Source organism: Tamandua tetradactyla, chromosome 16, assembly GCF_023851605.1.
Source record: "Tamandua tetradactyla isolate mTamTet1 chromosome 16, mTamTet1.pri, whole genome shotgun sequence".
NCBI lineage: Eukaryota > Metazoa > Chordata > Mammalia > Pilosa > Myrmecophagidae > Tamandua > Tamandua tetradactyla.
The window spans coordinates 79,779,748-79,799,994 of record NC_135342.1 but is presented as its reverse complement, the minus strand read 5'-3'; the positions used below and the strand labels follow the sequence as shown (position 1 = coordinate 79,799,994).

Genomic DNA, 20,247 nt, shown 5'->3' with positions numbered 1-20,247 from the left:
CAGATGAAGCAGGAGAGCGCGGAGCCCGGGCCGCCGCCGCCCGCCGCCCGCTCGCCCAGCGCGGCCATGAGCCGCTGCTTGCGGGAGACCGGCGCCGCCCGCCCGCTCATGGCCGCGCTCCCCGGCCGCCCGCGCCCCCGCAGGCCGCCCCGCCGCGCCCAGCTCCCACCATGTGTGCGCGCCGCAAAGTTTGGCGGCGGCCGCCCGGCGCCGGCCCGGGCGCACGGCCGCCCGCTGGGACGCCCCCCGGGCCCGCCGAGCCCCCGGCAGCGGCGGCGGCCCAGGCCGAGGCGGCGCCGCGGCGAGCGCGCCCGGAACGCAGCGGCGGCGGCGGCGGGCCCCGGGCGGCTGGAGCGGCAGCCGCATGTGCGAGCTCCGGCGCCTGCCAAAGCGTTGGGTCATTTAATTGGGGAGGAGGGAGGCGGGGCGGCGGGCGGGCGGGCGGGGAGGGGGAGGGGGAGGGCGGGAGGCCGGGCGCGCGGGCGGGCGGGAGGGCGGGCGGGGGAAGCCCTCCCTCCCCCTTCCCCCTCCCTCCCCCTTCCCCCTCCCTCCGCCCGCCTCCCCTCCTCCCGCGTCCCAAACTGCGCACAATAGCTCGCCGGCTCCTCTATCTATTTTGTGTCCAGCCCCGGAGCCGCGCACAATGATTCATGGCCCCAATTAGGGGCTCGCTCCAGCCCGCGCGGCCAAAGCCGTCTGAGGGGCCTCCTCGGGGACCCGAGGCAGCCCCGGGGCTGCCGGAGCTGGTCTTTAGCTAAAGGTCAAGCGGGACGCGGGCGGAACCAGGTAAGGACGCAGCGGCCCCTGGAGACCCAGCTGCCATCGATGAAGGGCAGGCCTCGGGAGGGGCCGCTGAAGGCGGACGGTTTGGTCGGGGGCTATCCCGGCCGGGGGACCTGGCCCTGTCCCCATTCTAGAGGGGACGTGCAGTGAGCACCTTTTACCAGGTGCTGGGCACCTTTCAGGGGCCACTGCTCTCATTTTGGAGGCAGAGAAGAGAACTGTCCCCATGATCCCTGTCCGTGGGGGCAGAATCCTTGGCCGGGCACGTGCCTTCCCACTGCTGGCCAGAGGGTACTGGGGTCACCGACAGAGGCGAAATGACCCTGTGTGTCTCTGGGCAAGCGACTCAATCTCTCTGGGACTCTTTCCTTCTCTTGTCAACAGGAGCTGCAGCTGAGATGAACTGTCCCCGTGTATTTCTTGCCTATGTATATAAATATGTCATATTTAGCAGACACATGGAGACTTGACTGGTGCTGCACACTGTTCGAGGGGTTTAACGCGCATGGTAGTTACTCCTTCTAATGACTGTGAGCCGCTGTCATCAGCCCCACTTTCCAGGTGGAAGAGATGAGGCACTGAAGGTTGTTACTTTCAGAAGGGTCAGAGCTGGGATTCAAACCCCGGGAGTGGGCTCCAGGGCTGGTCCCAGCCACCTGGCTGGGCCGCCTCTCCCCCGCTCTGCTGGGACAGAGACCTTCATGTCAGGGGGTGGGGGGGACCCAGCCAGGCAATTAGGCAATTCCAGCTTCTCTGGGCCTCACATTTCCCATCTGTGAAATGATGCCCCTTTCGGCCTCAGAATTCTAGGAGTTCTGATTTCTGAGCAGTGACAGCTGTCCCAACCTGCCAGCTGGAGCCCGGAAGGCGGTCTGGTGACAAAGGTGCCAGGTTGGCCCCTCCGTCCTCTGGGGCGATGACTTGTAAATAAAACTGGGCCTCCTCTTGGCAAGGAGACGGACCATGCATTAAAAATGAACGGACATTTTAAAAGGTCAGCTTATGTGTGAGACTAAAGCAAAAAATGTTTATTTGTTACAAAATTTATGTTTTAACTAGTGCATTTCCTAATATAACTCATGTAGATAGTTTGATTGAATGTCATAAGTACTTGGAATCTCAGGTAGGACATGAGATTTTGCTGGTTTGTCCAGAGTGATGCCCTAATGAATCCCAGAGTGATTCGATCAGTGAGTGAAAAAGTATTTGCAAAGCCGCCTTCAGGGAATGGTGAGAACGGGGAGAAATTCAACTTCCCCAAGTTGAATTCTTGATATTCTCACAAGCAGTGTGGACAACCAAAGCTATAGGCTGAGCCCCCAGTCTTGGGGTTTGTTCATATGAAACTTAACCCCACAAAGGATAGGTCAAGTCTACTTAAAATTTAGGCCTAAGAGTCACCCCCAAGAGAGCCTCTTTTGTTGCTCAGATGTGGCCTGTCTCTGCAGCAAACACTGCAAGCAGTCTCACCACCCTCCCCCTCTCTGCATGGGACATGACTCCCAGGGGTGTGGACCTTCCTGGCAACGTGGGACAGAGATCCTGGAATGAGCTAAGACTCAGCATCAAGGGATTGAGAAAAACCCTAGAATGAGCTGAGACTTAACATCAAGGGATTGAGAAAACCTTCTCGACCAAAAGGGGGAAGAGTGAAATGAGACTAAATGACAATGGCTGAGAGATTCCAAACAGCGTCAAGAGGTTATCCTGGAGGTTATTCTTGCACATTAAGTAGATATCACCGTGTTATCCAAGATGTAATGGAGAGGGTGGAGGGAACTGCCTGAAAATGTAGAGCTGTGTTCCAGTAGCCATGTTTCTTGAGGATGATTGAATAATGATATAGCTTTCACAATGTGACTGTGTGATTGTGAAAACCTTGTGTCTGATGCTCCTTTTATCTGCCTTGTCAACAGATGAGTAGAACATATGGAATAAAAATAAAATAGGGATAAATAAACGGACAGGAGGAAACGGCCACGTCTTTGGAGTCCCTGGTGGATATTCCAGGGGTCACAGTCCAGGGGTTAACGGGAACATTGTTGCCAAAATGCTGGCACTGCTGTCCCTCACCCAGGCCCGGGAAAACGCTGTGTCAGGAAAACTGTCCCAGAGACATGGGGGCAGGGCAGGAGGGCGGAGCCTGGCCCCTGGCTTTTTTAATACCTGGCGAGAGGAGGGGGCTCATTAGGAAGACTGTAAAGGGGCAAGTCTGTTTCATTGTGTCTCAGCACAGTTTGGGGGACTGTGTGGCCCCCCCACACACATGCACACCCCCGTGGACTGCTGGTGAAGCAGCGCCTGGGCTTAGCAGATCCAGGTGGGCCATCGAGGAGCACCTGGGCCCCTTAGGGCTTGGCACGTGTTGCCCTTTCCTCCTGCAATGCTTTTCGGGCTCCAGCAGCTTAGATGTCATCCCAGAGGGGCTCCCAGTGCCACCGCGCCCCCCCCCCACCCCCCGCAGGCCTCCCCCTCGTCCTTCTCCATCTCAGCCCCTGGCAGAGGAATTTGGTTTTATTTGTTTTTCTGTCTCTCGCTCCCTGTCTGGCTCACTCCTGCCTCTCCTCCCCCAGGGCAGAGCCAGGTCTGACCTGCTCACTGTGTGTCCGGGGCCTGCCCAGCGCCCCAACCTGTCCCACTCCTATCCTGTCCCTCCCAAGCCTTGGGCAGACCCTCAACCCCATGAGAAAGCCTCAGGTTTCTGCTCTGGTGGGGGGCAGTGACCCCCACCTCACAGACATTTTGCGCGGCTCCAGTGAGAGTGACTGAGGCGCTGGGCAGGGGGCCTGGCCCGGAGCGGGTGCCGCTGCCTGGCCGCACTCTGGGAGACGGTGGGCTATGCGGGGGTGGCACACGAGGTAGAGCAAGGAGAGCCCAAATGGAGGGATGTGGGGTCTCCTCAGCTAAACTGGAGAGCCAGGAAAACTTCCTGAGTGTGCCATACATGTGGGCATGTGTATATACATGTGTGTGTATAGGTATGTGCATGTGTGCATGTATAGGTATGTGTGTGCATGCACGTATATAATGTGTGCATGTGTAGGTATGTGTGTGTGCATGGGTGTATATACGTATACATGTATAGGTGTGTGCATGTGTGCAAAAGTGTATATACATGTGCATGTAAAGGTATGTGTATGTATATATGTGCACACATGGTTCGTGTGTGTGTGTGTGTGTAAAGCAGCCCAGGGTGGAAGTCCAGCTGGATATTACCACAAGGACCCAATGACTCAGGTATGTCCTCTCTCCCATGTGTCAGGAGCCCGGGAGCAGGTAAGCACAAATCTGAACAGGAAGGCGGGTGGAGGTGGGTGTTCACCTGTGGGTGGGTGCCACGGGGGCAGGGCTTGACTCACCAAGACTCCCACTGACTAGCCCTGTGGCTTTGCCTGGTTCCTTGACCACCCCCCACACTGAACTCAGTTTCCCCATCCGTAAGGCAGAGAAAACAATACTGCATAACCCCAAGAGCTGGGGGAGGATGACTGGAGACCACCAAGGAAAAGCACAGCCTCTTAACAGAGGAATTACCGTGGTGTTTGTGTACCCAAGTCAAATGCTCATCACACCCCAGGACCTGAGTCTACAGGTGCAGACTCCCCAAGTCTTGGCATCGAGCCTGCGCTAGATTCTGTTAATATGCCCAGTGTATAGATGTGGAGACTCAGGCACAGAGGAGGGAAGTTACTGGCCAAAGCCATGCAGCCAGTGCTTCTGGGTTTGATCCCAGGTAGGGTGTCTCTTTCACCCCCTTGCTAGGTTCACTGTTGAGATGAGCCTTGCCCTACATCCAGAGATGCCAGCTGCTGGGCCAGGTATGGCCCAGGAAGGCCCATCCTCCCGCTTCTCGCCCATGTCCCCAGTTTCACGCCTGAGGAAACCAAGGCCCTGGCAGCTCCATGTCTAGACATGGAAAAGGCCGAGGATGTGCAGGAAAGGTGAGGAGAACAAGCCAGGGTTCCTTTGCATTAACCCCTCCTGCCAAAGGGGCCCCGAGGGGCCTGTTTCTAAAGGGAAAGTGAAAAAGGCCCAACCTCATCCAGCCATCCCTGCCGAGGGCAGCCGAGCCCACAGCCAACGTGTCCCGAGCAGAGCTTCTCGCCGTTCCTCTGAGCACTAGAAACTTCGGCAGCACAGAGACCATGCTGGGGCCCCCTCGAACCCCATAAGTCCACAACCCTGGCTCGCTCCATCTTCAGTTCCCCAGACTCTCATCTAGGGACTTGACAAAGCAACAACAAATGCTCACAGGCCGCCTGGCATTTGGCAACAGTGGAAAAAACACCCCACACCCCATACCCCGCCCCCCAGTTCTGCAAGAGACCCAAGACTGTGGTCAGCGTGGAGCATCTGGGCACAGCTCCCGTTTGCAGCTCCCTTAAGGTTGTCTTAGCCCCGAAACTGCAGGAATCTGCCCTCAGCCTCACCCCAGGGAGCTGGTGTCCAGCCTCCGAACACGCATTATTTTTTTGCATTTGTCTCTGCGCCGGCCTCTCCCACTGAGCCAGATCCACGGCGGGGGTGGGGGTGGGGGGGTGGGTGTCAGTCTCCCACGTGCTGTCCCCCAAGGCTGGGCACCTGGTGGCGGCCCAATCAATGGCTGAACCAGAGACAGATGACCCTGCGTCCACAACCCCACAGTGCCCTCATCGCTGCAGAACGGCTCTGCTGCCCCTGCAGGCTCGGACTTCTCCGCCTTCCTTTCACCCGAGTGCCAGCAGTCAGCGGGAGCTCGGCCACGTGCCCCCGGCTCCTTCTGACCCCGTCACCCGACTTCCCTTCTCTCCAGGGCCTTTGCCCTTTGCCTCCACCCTCTCCACCACCCGTGCCCTTGGCCTCCCTCCCTGGACCCTTCTACCTGCTCAGGCTGCACGTCCTTGCTCTTTTAGAGGTAATGCGTCCTGTGTGCATTTGGCCTCTGGCTCTCTGGGGCCCAGAGAAACAAAATTTATCATCTGACTGCCCTATTTTTCCCTTCTTCCTTTTTTTTTTTTCCTTAGGAATGAAGCAAGTGCTTCTCTGCTATCCTCAGAAAGAGCTTCAGACATGGCAGACCACAAGCAAAAATACATCCTTCTTCTTAGAAGGAAAAAGGGTAACAGTAAAAATAAATAACCGTTAAAAAAAATAATAAAAGCCCTGGGATTTGTGGAGTCCTCAGGCTTCCAAACCATTTCACATCCATTTGCATCTGTGTGACACGCGGGGGAAGCAAGGCAGGTAGCACTGGCTCCATTTTAGAGATGGGGAAACTGAGGGTCCACAAGTCAGGGCCACTGTTCCTGGAGCCAGGATAAGCTCCTGGTGCCCTGGCTGGTGAAATGGCATTGTATTTGGTATGCATTCACTGTGCTAATTTGTTAAATGTAAGCATTAAAAATAAACTGTGCAGGGGTGACCTTGCCTTAGCATTCCTTCATTTTTTAACACACAGTTGCTTTGGGGAGTGGAAGAGGTGGACCTTTTTCCATCTTGGGGTCTTGGGCCAGATGGCATGAGACAACATATGTGGAAGCTGCAAACTGCTTTGTAAAAAAAAATCAGAGCTTGCATTGTGCAGTCAAGGACCAGGGCATGGGGTACTGATTCTGTGAGGATCAGGTGGCCCCCCAGCCTGGCCTGGCTCCTTTTAAACTGGAACAAAAACAAACAAACAGAGGAGAACAGACCATTCTCCCCTCCAGTTGACACCCTTGCCCGCCCTCCCCATCTCAAAATCCAAGGATTCGTGGCAGACTTAGGGGCCTCGTAAAAGCCCTTTGATGAACGATCGTGGGGACTGACTTGCCACTGGGGCTGATGGGAGAAACACTCCCCATAAATCTCTAATGCACTCAAAGGCTGCCTTGCTGCTGGCTTCTCCACAGACCTCTGAGTTGCAGCCCGAAATCCACAGGAACCGTTTGTGTGGTTAGATCCCAAGCTTCCAAGCCAGGAGGCTTCAGGGGAAGGTGGGACCTAAGGTGGTGGTGGAGGGGGGATGGAAACCAAGGAGTGCGGTGGCAGGGTGCCCTCGGGCTGCCTTCGGGGCAGGAAGCAAGCCCCGTCCTCCAGCATGTAATAGTCGCTGCTGATGTTTACAGGAGCCGCACAGATGGTAGGTCACAGCTTCACATCGTCATCTCCTTGGGCTCTCCCTAGAGACAGAAAACTAGGTGCTGATGTTCAGCTCCACAAGATGGGGACACTGAGGCTGGGAATGGGGTCCCTAAGTCACAGAGCTGGGAGGTGGCGAGCCGGATTGGCTCTGGGCAGCCTGACCCCCGTGCCGAGCTCTCACCCGCCCTGCTGTGGCCAGCCTCCCTGTTCCTTCCCAAATAAAGGCGTCCTTGTCCCTCCCTGGGTCCCGCCCGGGAGGCTGACGGTCAGGGCTTGCCTGCCGCCTGGGCGTCCTGACTATGCCCCCGCCGGCCGACCGGGCCTCCCTCGCTCTCAGCAGCCCACGCTCTCGGGAGTTGGGAAGGCCGAGTGGGCTGCGGCGGGTTCCCACCTCTGGCTGGCAGGTGGGCTGGGAAGACAACGGCCAGAATCCCTCCAGCACTTCTTCCCGGTCACCGAGGCTGCTCCACGCCAGGGGCCAGCCCGCCGGCCCTGGTCTTTGATTTCTGCCATGGGTTGGTGGCGAGGGTCCCCCCGATGTTTTACATTAAGCTGGGGTGTTGGGTTTTAAAAAACTTCTTGGTGACGTGTAACTTCCCCGCGGAGAGGAGCGCATCAGCCTGACTATAGAGCCTGGGTTTTCACAAAGTGAACACGTGTGACCAGCACCGAGAAATAAGGCATGGCCGGCCTCCCAGAAAGCTCCCCGGTAACCCTTCCAGGCACTTCCCTGCCCCCAAGAGTAGGTACTATAGCAGAAACTTCCAACACCAGATTGTTTTATTTAAAACAAAACAAACAAAAAAACAAACAGCTTTATTGAGCAGAATTTAGATACCAGAAACCAGACAGTTCACCCATTGATAGTGTACAATTCACTGGCTTTTCGTGTCTTCACAGAGTTGTGCAACCATTACCACAATCAATTGTAGGACATTTTCATCACCCCAAAAAGACACATCACAAGCCTTCACTGTTACCCACTCCCTGCAAGCCCCCCTTGCCTCCCCAGCCCCTGGCAACCATGAATTTATTTTCTGTCTCTGTAGATTTGCCTGTTCTGGGCCTTTCATATAAAGGAATTGCACACGCTGTGGCCCTTTGGGGTGCTTCTCTCACTCCCAGGCTGCTTTTAGGGTTCAGCTGTGCTGTGACATGTAGCAGTGCAGACGGGGTTTGCACGTTACACAAATAGAAGTGTATCGTATGTAGTCTTCACGTCCGGCATTTTGCTCTAGCTGTGTCTGCGAATTCTCCCCTATTTTTTGCACGCAGTGGAACTTATTCTTTTTATTGCTGTATAGTATTCCGCTGCCAAATGTCCCACAAATTATCTGTCCTGTGCACTCTCCACTACAGCATCTTTGGTGGTCTCCACTTCAGGCCAATACGGACAGTGCTATCCTGAGCCTCCTTGTCCATGCGGGTGGGCTGCTTTTGAAAGCACACGACACATCTCTGCTGGGCTCGTACTGGGAGTGGAATTGCTGATGGTGGGATAGGTGTAAGTTCGGGCAAAGTGATTCAAACATCGTACATGGTGGCTTGTCAAGTCCCCAGATTCCCTAGCTCCCCAAATTGGCTCTTCCTGATCCTGCCCCCTGGCTTCCCCCCGCCAACACCCTCCCAGGCGGCTGTCTCCCAGCAGAGCAACCCCCCACCAGACCCTTGAGCAGCTCAGCAAAGTCCACCCGGGGCTACAAAGAAGGACTCAGTGGCCACTATTTCCACTGGGCTGTGAGAGAGAGTGTGTCTGCTTTCTCTGCCCTGGCTCTGAAACTGTGTTCCTTTCACAGGCCAGAAATACTTAGGCATGGCTTGCTCTAAAAGGGGAAACACATTTTAGAATTCCAATCTGCCCCGGTCTTAGAATGATTTAGAACATTCCAGCTGTCGAGAACACAACGCTTACCAGCACAGTCACTCACTCTCCAGCGCCCGCCCCACTTTGGGCCGTGACGTCGTTCCTGCCTGGGTCCAAAGCCCATTCCCCGAGAGCCTGCCATACCCGGGGGACTGGGTCGGGCACTGCACAGAGTCCAGGCCGACGGCGGCAGGGTGGCACAGTGGGCAGCGCACATGCCTGGGAGGTAAGGCGGTCACAGACCCACTTGAATTGGGTGCCCAGCTCTGTAGCCCAGTGAGGTAGGTGCTGGTGTGAGTTCCACTTTACAGAGGAGGAAACAGAGGCACAGAGACATGGAGGTGGCAGAGCTAGAATCTGATCCCAGGCTGCCTGGCTCCCAAGTCTCCCCTAGCAGGCACCTTGCTGTACTGCCTCCTGGGTGGCCCTGGGCAAGTGCTGAACTTCTGGGCTACATTTCCCTAGTCCACATAAGCGTGGAGAATAACCACACCAACCCGCCAGATTTGGTGGAGATCAACGGGCTATTGAATACAGTAGGTGCTGCATAAATGCTCGTTCCTCCCTTGCCTTCTCCCGGAAATGGATTCTGGCTTCGAGAAGTACATCCCTGCGAAAGCACACATTTTTAAAGCGAATGGGTCTGTGCATTCTCTTTCCCACCTACTCATCTGGCAGGTCGGAGAGTCCTAGGCCCGGAGAAGCCAGACTTGCCCGAGGCCATGGAGTCCCGACCACACCCGGCTGCCCTGACTCCCAGGGTAAAGCCTTTTTGCCGCTTTGGTTGTTTGAGAACTTCCTGACCCTACCTCTTCCTTGGCACTCCAAGGTTTGGCTCAAGAGCCGGCTGTGAGCTAGAGCCACAGCTCCGGGGGTCGGGGTCGGGGAATCTCCTGGACACCCAGGCTTGACCCCCACCTGGGGCGGGGTGGGGGCAGGAGAGAGGAGGCAACTGCGGCCAGGCCACGGACACACCTTCCGGAAAGACTGAGGGCTGCTCGCGCCCCTGCGTCAGCCATTAATATTTATCAGAACTGAAAGCCGAGCTTCTGGAGAAGCGAAAAACAGCTGTCAACAGGTGCCAGAGTGGCTGGCACCCCAGCCAGGGCTGCGGGCAGCTGTGGGGGAGCTTAGTGGAGGGTAAGCGGTAGGGGTGGCGGGTAGAGGGGGGGCCTCATCTCGGGGGACAAAAGGAGGCATTTGATCTAAAAGGAAGAGAAATCAACGTGTCAAGGAAACACTGAAGCTTTCCTCTCGCTGTGGGGGTTCACAGCCAGAGGGTGGGGGTGGTCAGGCCTCTGCGGGGGCTGGAAGCTGGCGAGTTGGGGGATGGGGTTGGCAGGTTTGCAATGGCCCCTCCCTGCTGCCCTCTGGGACTCAGCAGCCAAGTCGAATCACAGCCTCCCTCCCACTGAAATCCTTCCCAGTTTTCATAGTTCTCTGCAGACTCCCCTCTGCAGGCCCCTCCTCTCTCCAGGAGCCCCTAGGACCTCAGCCCCCTTGCCCCTCCTGGTGCTTTGGACTTCCCGAGAGACCCGTGCGCTTTCCACCACAGGATCTTAGCACATGCTGCCTCCTGCCTGGCACTCTCTTTCCTCCCCTCTGTGCCCAGTTAGTTCCTGCCTTAGCCAGTCCCACCCCACTCCTCACCCTTCCCCTGCTCTGTGGACCGACCCTGCAAACTACATGTCCCAGACTCCCTGTCTTCTGACATTCCATCAGTCTCAGCCAATGGGAAGCCCGCACAAGAGATTGGCGGGCGGGAGGAGGGAGAAGCCAGGGCATTTCTTCCCTCCTCTCTCTCTGCTCCTGGCTGTGTCTCTGGAAGTGGCCTTGTCTCCCCCGTGGTTCCAGCACTGGCCCTGGGCTCCAGTCCCTCCACCTCCCTCCATAACCCCTCCAGCCTGGGGGTGACCACAGCTTCCTTAAGTCCCGATCTCGAACCTGCCTCACTTCCCCATTTGCCCTTTCAGCTCTGTCCCACCTGGTGTGGGGGATCCTTTGCCTGGCTGACACCTGGCTCTTCCTTCAGCTCTTGTGTGAGGCCTAGAGCACAGGCAAGCCCTCCCTGACCCCCAGGTCTGCGTCAGGAACCTCTGTGATGTGCTGAGTGATTTCTTTTCCTTCTGGGCACGTACAGCTGCTTGTAATTATGGATTCATGAGTGTGGTTACTCAATTAACATCTGCCTCTCCCCTGCTTTTGCAAGCGCCTTGAAGGCAAGAGCCAGGCATCTGCTTTTGCTCGGCCTTGTATCTCCAGCACCAACACCTAGTATAATGCCTGCCACTTTGGGGACAAAATAAAATTCGCTGAATCGAGAAAAAAGGAATGAATGGGGAGAGGTGTGGGAAACTCATCCAGCTGTAGCCAGCTGTTCTAGGTCAGCCTCTTTCTCTCTTTTTCCTTTTTCATGTGATTACTATAGATTGCTTGGAGAAGTTCATTATTCATCCATTCAGCTATTATTTGTTGAGCACCTACTGGGTGCCAGGCCCCGAGTTAGCACTTGACAGGAGTGGCCAGCTTACTAAATTGCCAGGTTTGCCTGGTGCCAGATCTCAGCTCCAACAGAGATGACCTGTTTGCTTTCTCTAAATCTCTTTGACCTACACGGCTTACGTGTTGTTTCTGTTCTTTGCAACCAACTCATCTTTGATTAAAACAAAAATTGCTCCCTGACATAAATTCACAGGGTATTAGAGTTATAAAAATTATCTTCACGATCAAGTTCAACCATTTACAAGGTCAAAGAATTCTTCTCTTTGACATCTCAACAGTGATCGTCCAGTCCTGCCTAAATAGCACCCACGAGGCAGGACCCACCACAGATACCTGAAACCCAGTCTACTGTTGACGACTCTGAGCCGAGAAAGTTCTTCCACATCCTGGACCCAAGTCTGCCTCCCCCACATTTACCCTGAAAGCAGGGGCGGGGTCTCCCCTGCACCCCCGGAACCCCTGCCTGCTTACCCCTGTGCCTGCCCAAGCTAAGGGCTCTCCAGTCAGTGGCCCCAGCAGCTGCACCCTCGGCCCTGGCCGGCCCTTCAGGGGGTGAAGGCAGCTGTCCCGGCCCCGTTAGGTACTCGTCCTCCACAGAGACCCCTGGGCCCTTGGTGGCCGAGTCACCCCCAGGCGCATCAGGCTTCTCGACCCCCTGTTCCTGCTCTGAACCTCCACACATCTGAAGGGCAGAGTGGATGCTGAACCCCCAAACCAGGGCCCACCGCAGCCTCGGCCAGGCCTGTCCTGTCACGTTAAGAGTGAGCTCACTGGCACACACACACACGCACACTCACGCACACACTCACACATTGGCTAATATACTCACACACTCTTACACACACGCTCTCACACACAGGCTCACACCCTCATTCACACATTCGCTCACACACCCTCACATATGCTTTCACACCCACCTTCCCAGCACCCTGCACCCACACAGGCGGGGGAGGGGGGCCCCGTGCAGGGCGTCCTTGCTCCGTCTCCCCGCGTGCCGGGTGGCGGGGCTGTGGGGAACCCTGAAGCTGAGGCCCGGCCCTCCCTGGCCCGGCGCTGGAGGCCGAGAAGGCGCTGTGGGCGCTGCAGGGCCGTGCTCGGCCAGGTGTGGCGGGTTTGCACAATGTCGGCAAAGACTGACGGAGCGCGCACCACGTGCCAGGCGAGGGCGGGGGCTCGCGGCATCGTACGGCCCCCCCAACAGCCCTTAGACAGGGACACAGCGGGGACCATGGGGGTGGGGGGAACTAAAGCAAGTTTGGACAAGCAGCTGATCTAGTGGTGAGGAGGAGGAGGAGGAGGAGGAAGGCAGGCGGGATGGATGGGTGGGTGGTGGATGGGTGGGAGAGTGGGCAGAAGGCAGAAAGAGAGGAGGAAGGAAGGACAGACTGACTTCTGGCGAGACAGAAGGCAGGGAGGGAGGAAAGGCAGGCTAACGGAAGGTAACACAGCCGCTCTTTTGAGGAGGAGTCGGGGTCGGGGAAGGCCGGAGCGGCCCTGGAGCCTCACGCCGCGGTCCCTGAGCTGTGCTGGGCAGGCCCTGGGACGCCGGGCCCGGGAAGGTCATCTCTGCACAGCGTGGCCGTGCCCGCGTACTAACCAAGAGTAGTGCCCTTGGTTTGGGAAGTGCTGTCCCTAGGTCCGACTCTGAGGCCAGCAGAGCAGGTCTGCCAGCCCGGGGCGGCCCCCCAGCCAGGGGCCCCTGAATGGGTGAGCATGGGGGTGGGGGGTCCCTGGCCGCCGGGGAAGAGGCAAAAGATGGGATCCTAGAACCCCCGGCACAAGTCCAGTGGGATTCAGGTCAGCATTTCTCTAGGCCCGGGGCTGAGGGTCTCCAACTTGATGGCCCCAGAATCACCAGGAGCCTTTGCCGGGAAGTGGGGTGGGGCCGGGAAGCCTGCATTGCTCTAGGGGTCCCCTTGGGGTTCTGATACAGCCCTTCCCTGGACCCCAGTTTGAAAAGCATGACCTTGTCAGGGAAGAGCAAGGAGGACTTCCAGCCTCGGCCTGTCACCAGGGTCCAGAGCCAGGCCTGCTCCTTCCACACTCCCAGGTGGCACTTCCCGAGGCTCGATGGCCCTGTCCGCACTGACCGTGTCCCCTGTCGGTGTGGACGTGAACACTAAATACACAACTCCAGCAAAGCGCAGCTGGCAAACAGACGCTCTGACGTGTCCACCCGTTAAGGTCCAGGGCACGGCCTGCCCACCAGAGGTGTCTCAAAGGCAGAATGTTCTCCATCTCACAGATGTGACATGCTGCATATGCCAGATATTACGAGACACCCCAGTGGGTGTCAAACAGATCAATATCACTGTAGCAAAATGTATGAATCTGCACACTGAGTGGAAAACTGCAAACTAGAAATAGCCTCGTGTCAGCTCAGGGCAGATTTTGCAGCTAGGTGAGTTATTAAAATGAGTTGGATTTTAGAGCTTTTGTGATTTTGGATTGCAGACAAGAGGTTGAGCCCTATATAAAGATGTGGGAATGAAAAATGATGGTATGAAAAGAAAAAAATCATGCTCTGGCAACTGAGGTATTGACCTGTATCACTTAGTGGACGAGGGGTAAAAAAAAATTACATATATGTCCTTAAAAAATAGTTGGCGAGACAGGCAGAAGTTGTACCTGAGAGATGGATGATCCATGATGGTTTTACCTTTTGCTTTGGGGTATTTTCGGAGTTTTCTACCTTGCACTGTGGATATATAGTGCCTTCATGATTTTTTTTAATAGGAGTTTCGAAGTCCTTCAGTGCCCCAAAACGGGGACAGGGGTGGGGCAGGGGTGTCAGGGGACCTGGGGTCAACCACTGGCCCATGACCCCATCTGAGGTCTTCTCTGCAGGGTAGACAAAGCCCCCTGCCCTTTGCCTGCTCCCCTCCTTCCCCTCTCCTCCCCTCTCCTCCCCCCTCCTCCCCCCACCCCCGCCTTAGCCTTGAGAACCAGGCTCTGAGGATCAAGTCTGCAACTGCCCTTGCCTGGTCTTGCTACCCTGAGCCCCGGCGGGTTCACCTTTCTGGGACAGCCCCCAGGCCCGGAGCCTCCCCCAGGGACCCCGGGGTGACTCTGCACTAAGCAGAGGCGGGTGGACGAGAGGCAGAAGAAGGGGTGCAGGACGGAGCCGCGCTGAGCTGCTGGGTGGGAGCTGCGGATTCTCAGCCACCCTCCAACAGGTGGCTCCGCCATCTGCTCGGCTCCCCGCCCGGGCCACGTGGCCTGCTCTCTGCAGTTTAACTTTGGCTGTGCACACGGCCTGAGTTCATGCAGCCAGAAAAAGAACTCGCCGAGAGCAGACCGGGCCCGGGGACAGAGTGCCAGGTCACCCGTCCCCCGGGAGAGAGGCTAAAAATGACCGGGGACCTTGGAAAGTCCCCATGCTTGGGCCTTCACCCGCCTTTCTCTCCGGTGAATTCTTGGAATTTGGTCTGAAAGCTTCTTCGAGCTGGACGTGCCCACCAGATACTGAAATGCAGGCCCAGGCGGGTTAGGGGGCCACATGCATGAGCCTTCATCAACCTACCCTGTCATATCGTTATGTCCCGAGTGGCCTGCCTGCCCCCAGCTGCTGGGACGAGCCAGGGACTCACTCATCCGAGATGCCCCCAGCCCTGCCGCTCACGCCTCAGCTGCCATCTGTAAAATGGAACTAATAAAAGCCGTGGCCCCGCCCCCTCGATCTGGGGTGTGTGCCCCGAAGAAGAGCTGGGGGTTAGCTCCTTGTATTCAGTTTAGGCGACAGCTGCTTCTGTTTTGTTTTCCCCACCCCGCCTGCTGAGTCTTCTGCAGATGAAGGAATGCAGCCCTGAAAAGCGGATCCAGCCCACCGCTTCAGGCCCTTCCTGGGCTCCCTCCCTGCTCCTCCCTGAATCTGCCCCACCCCAAGAGGGAACACATTGGAGCCTGTCCCCAGAGCAGGGCACAGCTGTCGCCCTCCAGGCTGCCGGGATCCTGATGGGTGCCATCCTGGGCCAGGCCAGCCCACGGCTTCTGAGCCATCAGAGGCAAGAGGGGGACCCAGGGGCCAGACAAGAGCCACTGTTACCGTGTGTTTGCCCTTTGCTACCCCTGCCAGAGGAGTGTCTCCTCACGCGCCCCCTCCTCCAGGCAGCCAGCCAGTCCTGCCTGACCTCCTGACACAGACCTTTCCTCCTACTCCTCCTTGCACCTCCCCTGGCTTAGGTGGCCGCGTGGATGGCCGTCTCCATGCTGGGCTCCCAGGATGGGAACTGCCTGCCATTGGCGGAATGTCAGGAGCCTGGGACAGTGCCCGAGATGGTGCCTGGAACCCATGGCAGCTTATCAATATGTGTTGATTTCAAAAGTATCAGTTGAAAGAACATTTTGTAAAGAGCTACTGAAAACTCTCAAGCACATTCTTGTGCTCACAGGAAGAGCAAATATTCCTAGTGGACCACACCCTTTGCATGTCCAGCTGGTGGGCTGGAGATGATAATCAGGGCTACGATGATTGAAGAGGATGGCTCTGGGCCCTGTCTGTGGTCCTGGCTGCCCTGTAAGGTCAGGCCCTCTCCTCCTGGAGGTGGTAACCTTGGCCTTGGGGAATCCCAGCCCTGACAAGGAGGAGGTGGGCTGGAAACCCAGGTTGGTCCCTGGGCTATCTGTCAACTTGACAAACACTCACATGCCCTTCCCCTCAGGCTGGTGGCCCTGGAGTCCAGCTTGGGTCAGCCTCGTCCTGGGTGCTTTGACTCCTGCAGTCCTGCCAGTGGTTTCAACCCTCAAGCTCATCCCAAATGGGGCCCAGAAATGCTGCTGGGGGTGCTACAATGGGCGAATGGGGAGAAGCTTTCTCCAGCACTCAGGGTCTGGGGAAAGCCAGGAAGAGGGAGTGTATCTGACAGGCTTTTGGGAGGAAGCAGGCCAGCTGGCGGGGGGCTGGGGAGCAGGGAGCAGCGCTCCTGCCCAGGGAAAGGCTTCCGCCTGCTCAGTCCCAGCCCTGCCTCGTGAGACGTCTCTGCCTGCCAGGTGACGTGCCACAGCCGGCCTGGCCAGGGCCAGACTGACCCTCCCATTCAAATCCCTGCCTTGAGGGGGGGTTTCTTCCCAGCCTAGGACCTGCCTCTGCTCTCCAGGTGGGGCTTCCTGCCCCAGAGCCGAAGGGAGAACACAGAGCACAGAGATAGAGAGACACACAGAGAGTGACAGGGCGAGCCTCAGTGAGAGACGCACAGAGGCGTGCACCCATGGCTGTACAGCCAGAGACCCGCAGAAACTCACACCCAGACAAAACTAGTAAGTGACATACAGAGATGCACACACACACACACACAGGGGCACAAACAGTGACAGAGTAGCCAGCAGCCGACACCCCCCCGCCCCCAAACACTCCGGGCCTTGTGCCCACGGCTCCCAGCTCCCCACTGGCCTGTCTTTGCCCTAGCCCTTGCCCCTAGCCCTAGTCCTGGCCCTTACCCTAGCTCTAGCCCTTGCCGGAGCCAGCCTGGACCGGGTCCCAAGGGCCACAACCAAGAGCGTGCCAGCCCCCAGCCCCTCAACATCCCAGTCCCGGCCTCCTGCTTCTCCACCCAGACTCGCTCAGGTGCACAGCCAGCGGCCTCCCCAGGCCTGTTCCCTCATCGTGACCCGGGCAGGGAGCAGCCCACTTGGGGTGGCTGCAGAAAGCAAGTGAGTGAAGGGATAATGCCCTGTCTGCCCCTGGAGGTACAGCTGGGCCTGCTTTCACCAACAGCATGGACCTGGGAGCACACAGCGTGCCCACACTGCCCGGGGGTGGGGGATCTCGCTTCTGGTTCTCCAGGCCCCAGACCCAGCTCTGCTCCCACCGAGGAGCCCCATGGGGTAGCCCTGCAAACAGCTCTCCCTGCAGGCCTACTGCGTGCAGCACACAGCAGGACTTGAACTGCTACCAGGTCCAAGTGCAATAATAGCCAGTCTTGGGCCAAGGCCCAGAGAGGCCAGGCCAGGGACAGCAGAGGGGACTGCACGGGGCAGGCAGAGACGTGCAGGCTTTTTTATTCAAAACTACTATATCGAGGCGCGAATTATACAATCAAATGCATCTATTTCACGGGTGCCCTGCAATGACTTTTTGCACATGTACACACCCATGTCATCACTTCCGCAATTAAAACATGCATTTCCATCACCCCAAACAGCTTCCTCATTCCCCTCCCCACCCCAGCCCCACCCCAGCCCCCAGCATCTTCTATCTGCCCCCTGTCACCATAGCGCTGTCTTTTCTAGAATTTCATGCCTGAATGCTGCCACCTGGTCTCTTCCACTCAGTGCTGTTGTGTGATGCAGCCGTCCTTTCCTTCTTATGACCAAGAGGTATTCTGTCACCAGAGGACACTGATGCTTGCTTGTCCCCTGCTGATGGACACTTGGATTGTTTGTGGCTAGCAGAGCCGCTAGGAGCTCACACGTGCAGGTCATTGGGTGGACATGGGTTCGTGGATATCTTGGGGCGATTCCTTAAGGTGGAATTGCTGGATCGCAAGGGAGTTGGATCCAGTGCAAGTAGCTGGTTAGCCCGTCCAGCCTTCAAATGGGACAAGTATCCATGACCAGATGAGCAGAGAAACGAAATGTAGTCTGTCCACGCTGTGGGCTCCTAGCCGCCACCTGGGGGGACCTCAGACACGTGCTCCTCTGTGACAGCAGCCAGACGCAGCAGGCACACGCTGTCAGATTCCATTTACACAAAAAGTCCAGAACAGGCAAATCCACAGAGACACAAAGCAGATCTGGGGTTGCCGGGGCCGGGGGAGGGGGTAGGGAGGGATTGCTAATGGGTTCCGGGCTTCTTTTTGGGATCATGAAAATGTTCTGGAATAAGCGGAGGTGGTAACTGTGCAACACTGTGAATGCACTCAAGTCACGGAACTGTACACTTTAAAATGGTTACAATAGTGAATGTCTTGTTTCTGTGCTTTTTGCCTCAATTAAAACAAAATGGGGATAATCCGCTAATAAAGGTACACCTCCCTAGGCGAAGGTTGAATGAGATTGTTTCTATAAGTGCCTGACACAAGGCCGGGCACATGTTCCCGGAATGGAGATAAAATCTGTCCCCATGCCCAGAACCGGGCTGGTGCTGTGGGTACTCAGGGAAGGGCCGCTGCCCCGCGTGGCTAGTGGAACAATTACGGCACCACCCCACCGTCCCCCACTCCCCACCGTCCCCCACCCCCCACCGTCCCCCACCCCCCACCGTCCCCCACCCCCCACCGTCCCCCACCGTCCCCCACTCCCCACCGTCCCCCACTCCCCACCGTCCCCCACCGTCCCCCACCCCCCACCGTCCCCCACCCCCCACCTCCCCACCAGGCACAACCTGCCCAGGGCAGACAGTCACAGACCCCTCGCCACTCCACCTTCACCCTCATTAGCTTCAGGAATCTTCCAAACAACCCCACCACAGGGCACCTTCTGTGTCTCCTTGTTCATTCCCCTGTGCTTGCGAAGAAGGAAGCCAAGAGAGGCCAAAGAACCGGCCCAAGGTCAGCCACTGCCCCAGCTGGCCCAGCTCAGAGGCCAGGGCCAGGTGAGCCGCCACGGGGTCAGCCAGCTGCACCCCCGGACACTGCAGGCTTCTGCCCCTGCCGGCCCCTGCCCCCTCTGGCCCCTGCCCCCTCTGGCCTCTGGCCCCCTCTGGCCCCTGCCCCCTCTGGCCTCTGGCCTCTGGCCCTCTCTGGCCCCTGTTCCCACTGGCCTCTGGCCCTCACTGGCCTCTGTCCCCTCTGGCTTCTGTCCCCATTGGCCTCTGTCCCTGCTGACTTCCCAAGGCCGCAAACAGGGGGAGGACCGCCCCTGGCAGAGCGAGGCCGTCTCCCAGCCTTGGGACCCCGGTGTTCCTGTAACCCGCCCGCGCCGAGTCTGGGCCTCCCAGACCAGGTCAGGAGGAAGCTGTCGTGGAGGTCTGGCTGGTGGGGGGTTTCCAAGGAGCTCAGGGTCTGCTGTGACTTGCAGGGAAAGATGTGGGTAAGGAAAACACCGCAAAATGCCAGCCAGCCAAGGCCACCCATGGCTGCCTGGACCGGCCTCTGTCCCAGGCAGCCACAGCGGCCTTCCCGCAGCCTCGGCCCTCACCTGCAGTCCTTAGCCCTCGGGGCAGTGGACACCCCCATCCTCTTGCATTTCTCCCGAGGCCTCACTCCTGGGTGTGTCTCCGCCTGGCCAACCCCTCCCCTGACCAGTCACTTCCTGCCTGCACTGGGGGACAGTCGAGCTGGAAGGCCCCCAAGACTCCCCCACCCTGTGCTCTCCTAATAGTCTGTCAGCCCACTGTCACATCTAACTTTCCAGGACTCTCTTTGCTTATGTCCCTCCCCAGCCCTCAAACCATCTCTGGCTCCGTCGTGCCTAGAGAGGCTGTTTGAACCGCAGCTATAGCCAGGACTCTGGGGCCGGGATGTCTGGGCTTGAATCCCAGTGCAGCCGCTTACAAGTCGAGTGACCTTGGGCAAGTTGCTTTACCTTGCTGTGCCCCACTTGCCCCATCTGTAGAACGGGGTCATGGCCGCACCTACCACCTTGAGTTGTTGGCACCGAGAACACAGGTGAAGCAGTTAGGACAGTCCCAGGTGGTCAGTGTAAATGTTATAAATATTCAGGGCAGAGACAGCCCATCTTCTTGCCTGGCCCAGGCCGCACCATCCCAGGTCCACCCCAGCCGAAATCTCCTGGAGCCGCCCCAAGAACAGCTGTCCTTGTCGTGGGACACCTCCCAAGTCCAGTGGCCCCCCTCAACCCGGCTCAGCAGACATGCCCTTCCCCCACCAGACACCCCTGCCCGCCCTTGCCACCCCCCCGCCCCCGGCCTACAGAGGCAGGAGCGGGCAGCCAGGGTGACTACGGCCTTGCAGGCCCTGGCCCCTCCTGAGGGTTTGCGGCCTTGACTGGTTGGCTCTGCACCACCCTGTGGGGGCCGCCACCGGACCCCCATTTGGCAGGTGGGGAAACTGAGCAGTGGAGGCCCATGCCCCAGGTCTCAGGGTTCAGCTGGGCGC

At 57.8% G+C, this 20,247-nt stretch overlaps 1 long non-coding RNA gene across 2 annotated transcripts; it reads left to right on the top strand.

The window, feature by feature from the left end:
* The first annotated feature begins 548 nt into the window (after window positions 1-548).
* On the top strand, window positions 549-6,177 carry LOC143660397 (uncharacterized). 2 transcript variants are annotated; one of them, XR_013164009.1, is made up of 4 exons: window positions 549-786; window positions 4,546-4,724; window positions 5,576-5,677; window positions 5,787-6,177. It is a non-coding gene; the product is annotated as an uncharacterized LOC143660397 (long non-coding RNA). The 2 variants fall into 2 exon arrangements; XR_013164008.1 differs by having other exon boundaries at window positions 5,428-5,677.
* The last annotated feature ends 14,070 nt before the right edge of the window (window positions 6,178-20,247 follow it).